Source organism: Dermacentor silvarum, chromosome 6 (genome assembly GCF_013339745.2).
Source record: "Dermacentor silvarum isolate Dsil-2018 chromosome 6, BIME_Dsil_1.4, whole genome shotgun sequence".
In the NCBI taxonomy this organism is placed as follows: domain Eukaryota; kingdom Metazoa; phylum Arthropoda; class Arachnida; order Ixodida; family Ixodidae; genus Dermacentor; species Dermacentor silvarum.
Window position 1 is genome coordinate 53,326,043 of NC_051159.1, and position 7,171 is coordinate 53,333,213.

Sequence of the window (7,171 nt, forward strand, 5' to 3'; positions counted from 1 at the left end):
CCCGACATCTCATGCAAGCGGTACCATTACTTACGACAGAAAACCCGTTCCAAATTGCGGGCGAAGTTCGAAGTATGGGAGTCTATGGAAAAGGCCAAATTTTGGAGGCTTTTTTGGCCAGTAAAAAGCAATTTGCGATGAGCCTATTGCATCGATCGACGTATTATTGGGGATTTATCAACTTCAATGACTCGGCTTTCAGCTAGTTTCAGCAGCAACTCTTGAAATGGCAAAAAAGTCGTTCCAAAATCGCAGTTTTCATAACAAGGTCGCAGAATTTATTGTGGTACGTATATAAACCTAGTTTTTGCCGCCGGCAACACTCAAACCGATAGCCGAGCGTTCTGCGCGACCACCGATTAGGATCGCTGATACCACGATGGGCAGCTCGCAGGTTCGAAGCCAGTGGCGCCGCTATTTTTTTTTATCACTTTGTCGCTGATTAGTTTGGCGGTTTCCCGCCAGATGGCGTATTCCGAAACGCAGGTCATTTAGTTGCGGTTCTTGTTTCGTTTCTTTCTACTGTACAAACGTCTTCCTAAAAAAATAGCTGGCTGGTTTCGTGAACATGCGAACGTGCTTCCAAACTTCTTTTGCACTTGAGGTGTAATGTATTTTAGACAATAAACCCAACTTTGTGTTTTCAAAGTTGATTTCTTTCTTAAGGCAAACATTTATGAAGACATTACTCAAGAAATATTTTTGCCTATTCAGCTATGTCATGGAAAGGCGCGTTTGTGCGACTTTTGTTCAGCCTGAAACGTACCACAAAAATAAATAGCTTCCCGCGTGTGCAATTAAAAGACGCAGAAGTAGAAAACTTGGCTGCAGCCCCAGACGTAGTATTCTTACAAAGAAATACAGAAGCTATTTGACTGAGTATATTTGCATTATATCAACGCAGATTTTTTGCGTACCGGATCTTCGGTGCAAATGAAGGCTGCCCGAATTATTTCACAAGCTTTTTTGCTTAGTACAAACCAATACCTCGAAAGATAAACATTCTATCCTCAATATGCAGTGCACGTGTCTTATCATTTGAACCGTGCCCATATACCTTCACGAAATTCCCGAAATACTAAAGGTCTTCATATCCTTTTACCACGACGTACGCAGAGGAGTATTGGAAATAATGCGAAAAGACACCGGGGCGTGTTAATGTAGTTTGTCGTGTAAAAATAGAGAACTATTCCAATCACAAACCACACCCTTTTTGAGTTATGCCCACAAAGCGTTGCAAGAAGACATTTTTTTTTCGGCTAGAATCACCAAAGTTACTATGGCATTCTGCTGTTCTGTTCTTAACTAACTCTATTGCTGAATCAGATCGCAGCACCATGATATAATTACTGGTACAATTCTTCAGTAATTCTGTAAGAATTTTCTCCTACGCTAAATTTAACGCGTTTGGACAATTGAAGAAACATGAGAAAGGACCGTGAGGTTTGCAGAAATGTTCCCTTATTAGAATCGTTTATCACCCATATCGGTACGGTGGTATTGTCATGATCACTCCAGCGTCCACGGACACCATTTATCACTTTACTGCCTGTAACAAAAAATACAAAGGTGTCGTTCCTTGTGCGTGAGTAGCACAATCGCAGCTGATCCTTTCATATGGGCCCACTAAGCTACACCTTCCCTTTTCTGCCATGGTGCCACAAGAGATGTCAATTTCACCCTTGAATTTCTCCCTTTCAGTTTGCTAGAAAGTATAGGGACGTACACAAGAAGAACAGGCGAAGTTTTGAAGTAGTCCTGAGATTTTAGTAAAATTTCATAGGCAATGTTATTATCCTTTATTTGTTTACATATTTATTACACCTGATTGGTGATAATAATGACGTGCTACATAATAGTTCAGTTCTTCTACTTAATAAGTCATGTCTCAGTCTGCTGTCCTGAAAATAATTAACCAGGTGTAAGCACTGCATGACGTTGGCTGGAAGGCCATTCATTAAAAGAAATTGTTTGCAGAATAAAGAAAATGCAGGTGTTCAATCGCACAGTCGCCGCCAAAAGTTTACGCGGCCGAGGTTCTGCGAATAAGTTCATTTTCAACGCAGCTACCCCGCAGCCAGTAAAACTATGCAAAACTTTTGTTTTGTTTACTCTAGACCAGTATACGCTGTAAATCCGAATACTACGATGCGTGACTAAGGCGTAGAAATATAAATATTTTTTCACCTTTCGGGGTACGAAAGCTTGTCACGCTGACTATACGTTCTGAAGGCGAGGTTGCTTTTTAGCTTATTCGTGATGACAAGCGCCGAGCTCTTGGTGATGGGATATTGGAGCGTAGAATTGTAGAACTTGTGCAAGCTCAGGCGACTTCACGACGCAAACCTAGTTATAGAAGCTCAGAAGGAGGAATAAACATTTATTGTAGAGCCAGCACTTTATGATGGCCGGGCCTAAGCCTCCCATGAGGGGACGTCGAGGGCTTGCCTCGCCGCCGCCTCACGGGCGTTCTGGGTCGCCCAGGTTTGGTCGTCGAGGGCGGAGCTCCGCAGAGCCTCAGGCAACCTCGACGAGGGGGTCGTGGTGTTAATGTGTGTGTACTGTGCTGGGCACTCCCACAGCACATGCGGAAGCATAGCCGGGTGAGTGCCACAGCACCGGCAGTTGGGTGTACTGTAGACTTCAGGGAATATAAGGGGGAGGCGGGCGAGTGAAGGGTACGTATTTGTTTGTAGCAGACGCAGAGTGGTAGCCTGCGCCCAGCTGAATTTGGGGTGAGGTGGGGGGAAAGATCGGCACAGCATGCGTTTAGTTTATTAACACTGATGATAGATGAATAGTCAGAGTAAATGAATGTTACTGTCTAATTCTGGACAGATTCGAGTGTAATGTATACGTTCTAGATCACTGTAGGTTCCATACTAATTCCATACTACGCATTCCTATTCGAGTTTTGGCCTGTCTTAAGCCTACCGAGTCTTAAGTAATCAAAATAGGTAGGAAATTGCTTCTTGGGATGTAGCCGAGGCCATGGTAGATGTGATTAGTAATGTAATAATTAGTAATTAATAATGTAACACAGTAATTAGTAATATGTGAGTAGGCAGACTGGGATTATTACATGAAGTGCGCCAACGTACCTACGTAAAGCCATGGTGGAAATTACGGAGCCCTTTATTGTAAATATATTGAAGTCATCTGAGAATGTCTCTGGTAAAAAGTTATAAGTTTATTAATATGAGGACTGATTAGCCTTCTGGTAATTTATTGTAAATATATTGAAGTCATCTGAGAGTGTCTCTGGTAAAAAGTTATAAGTTTATTAATATGAGGACTGATTAGCCTTCTCTTAAGCTGTTAGGAAAAATACCGTGTACGAAGTGCTATTGTGGTTAAAATTACAACGTTATCAGCACTTCCAAAAGAAAGTTACTGTACAAGTCCATTTTTCTCGGGCGTTCATGACACCTAGGTGCCACCGCCTGACCCAAGACCTTTATGTTTTAAAATCTGCCCCGATGACGTAAGTTACGTTGCGGAAAAAAAATAAATACCCTTTCTAAAGAATGAACCATAACAGCTTCCCGACAAAGCGCAGTACGTTGCCGCAAGTCGTCATTTGTGATAACGATAAGAGCGACAGCCCGTCGTTAAAAATGACTTGTCACTCCCCGGTTTTTCTTTTTTGCTCAAGGATGCAACTAACCCGTACAAGGGTAATCCCTCCCTTCGCATGATGCTTGCGACCTTTCTGGTTCTGGACAAGCGCGTTGTTTGTGTATATTTCAGGCGCTTGGCATCGAAAGGCTTAAACCTTTAAACAGCGAAAGGCTGTCACAGTCGCTTCGGTAGCTGCACGGAAAGCGCGGACAATCAGTCTACTTTCAGCACATGCGCTCTCAACCAAGACATATTTGCGAGAAAGGGGCTCCTATATTACCCATAGCGAGAAATGTATCTACAAATTACACCTCATTATCCCGATGTGTTTATGAGCCACACTCTGGGTCTGTATTCCGTGTTATGACAAAAGATATAGTTTGTGCAGTGTCAGTAGCCTAAACATAAAACAGGAAATTGAAGTCATCACATCAACTATCATATATCATAAATTGAAAGAAATAAAACTGAAACTGTACTTCATAATACTCGCACTGCAAACTTTTATGCATGTGATTCATTTCAATTTCCTATCTGTTCCAGGGTGGAAATATGCTGTTCAGTTGGTAAACACAGATTATTTTGCAAAATTTGCTAAGAATTTTTGCCTCCAACATATGTTCCTATTGGTCATGCACATGTCTATCTATCAAATATATGGTCGAAACATCACAAAGTCGAATTGTGAATCATTTAAAAGTTAAACTGGCTTCTCCACATAGGGGAAATGCCGTAGGAATTTGAGAATGTAATAGTACACAATCATTTGGTTGCATAAACTTCCTGGCTATAGGCATGTAATGAAAAGCCTAAATGTGTTACACGGCTTTGTCTTTTCGCAGCAATTTCATTCACTGCATTTATAAAGCAATGCACGTTTTTTTTTTTCTTTTTAGCGCGTGAGTCCAAAAACACATAGCAACTTATTTACCAAAGCAATACAAGTTTCAAGAGCTCGTTAATTAGGTTGTCATTTGAGCAAATAAAACGAGAGACTTTCATGCACAGACAAAGTAAGCGGCTAAAAGGAACAACTGACTAGTTATTTTAGAAGAATAACTGAGTTTAGCTACGTAGTGTTAAAATATGTAGCTTTAAATAACGCACACATTTTATACATCGCAGGATAGGGGTCATTGGACATCGCTGGGCGAGGCCTTCGTCCTGCCATGGACATAAATATAGTCTGATGATGATGATGAAACATTGCCGGAGGTGACCACCTCTCATCCAAGAAATATTTTTTACTGTTTAATAATTTATTTATTTGCGCCGTCAGCACTCGAAGGCATTACGAAAGGAAGTGGGTTGAGCAGGCTAAACAAATAATGCAATGATTAAAAAGTAAGTTTCTAATCATATAATTTTAGCTGGTGGTACGTGGAAAAAAATTCAGTGCGCACGACGAAGGCAGCTTTACAATTATACCATATTACCTGACCTTACAAAGAATTTAAAAGGAACATAGTAAGTAATTAACAAATTCAGATTACACAACGTACGGTAGCTGATGTTGCATGAAACTTGCGTTTATTTGTACTCTTTGTGATTTCTTTGGGGAGGCGATACCATTCAAGGGCTGTGTGAGGTCAGTAAGAGCTTAAGGAAGTTAATGTGACTAAATCTGATACGTATTTTGTACAGCTGATCAATACGATGCCATATATATGGTGACGGAGATAGAGTCGTACGCGGATACATCAAGCCAACTTATAACGAATTATTCTGTATATGGAACAGCTGTAAAATCCCCAAAAAATTCCATGCAAATGTATCGGGCTGGTGCACGCGTATAAAGAACGCTCGTTCACCAGCACATTCGATATATCGAACGCGGCGCCACGCAGAAGACCTCATAGTGCACTCCTTTGTACACTTTGAGGTATTCTGGCACCTGGAGGTGGAGAAGAGATAGTGCAGTCAGTTGAGCGCCGTCAGGCTGTTCAGCTAGCCCTCATGCTACCTCGGACGTCAACATTCCTTCTATCCGATTTTGGAGGCGTCGTAGTGTGGGTTGAGTGCCTATTCACGAGTTTATTTTCCGCAAGCGATGGCCGCTACAAATATAAAGAAAGAATCAGCTTGGACTTTTCAATGAAGTTGAAAGTGAACCAGCATTTTTTTTTTTGCGGGTAAATAAAGTGCGCTTGCTTTTTTCCGCCGTGTTGCGTGCAGTAAGTTAGCGGCTCTCAGATGCACTAACCGGTAAGCCACCGCTTACCTGAGGGCCTATTATTTTATATACCGAATTACCTATATAACGAACTTCTTGTGATCCTCTTCAGATTCGATATATCCGGGTTCGACTGTATCAATTTACGGGTTACAAATTCAACTTTAGCTTTATTTGGGGTTAGAGTAGCTATTCGATCATAAGTTGAACATATAGAACGAGTGGAGTAAATTTGAGTTCTAATGAGGTAATAAATACAATCGAATTTCACACATTGGATGTATACTCAAATTTTGTTCCTATTAGTGTTTTCTATAGTAACATGAGAGAGGATGGTGGCATTATAAGTGTACAGGAGCCAATAACCCAACGTTCGATCCGCAGTGTTACTAATGTCGATATGCCAGGTAAGATTAGCGGTAATAGGTTGACCAGGTAAGATTAGCGGTACTATGAACACGTGAATACTTTTATGAATATACAGGCTGTAACTCCATGTTGTTAAGTAAGTAATACCCGTGTCGCACGGGCGTTTGGAAGGCCTTCCAACCGATAGTCAGTTGACTCAAAGGTCAAGTTCGAGCTGCTACACGTGCGGTTTCGAAGGCCGCTGAGTCAATAGTCTATCGAGTCAACGGAGCACCCTACAACTCTATTGAAATCTGGATGGCCTTTGAGCAACGGAAGCGGAAACAGCGCGAACATGCCGTCTCGTTCACAGTGTGCTCGTACTCACGGTTAGAAAGAACAAATCCAACCAAAATGCTCTAAAAATACTATACATGTGTGTTATTAATTATTCAATAAACTATTTTCGCCACTTCATATGTGCGAACCGCACATACTCTCGACAACAGCGACGTGCTTGTGTTCATTCCTTCCTCCATGTTGTCTAGTACACTCTCCCTCTACTCCATGTGTTGCCGGATTCCGTCATATCGCCGCCATTTCGCAACATAAATAAATTATAGCGTTTTTAAGTGGTTTTAATGTTCTTTAACTTTTGGTTGCATGGAAAACGAAAATAAAGATCCGCAGTGCCACACAGTTTGCGAGAAACGCCTGAACCACTCAACGGCCTTTCAAAGTGCCGTGTAGCAGCGCGACAACTCCTTCGAGTCGATAGAGTTGTGGCGTTTCGAAGGCCGTCGACTGGAAGGCCTTCCAAATGTACCCGTGTGACACAGGTATAAGTCGAAGAGTTGTTTTGAGTGGGAGTTGCTCAGATGATGTTGCTGCTACGTCTGGTGTGCCGCAAGGCTTCGTGTTGGGGCCGATTCCTTTCCACTTTTTTAATGCGAAAGCATTATATGCCCCATTACGCGAAATCCATAGTTGTAGTCGGCGGCGTGACCGAAACGCTACCAAAAATGGCCG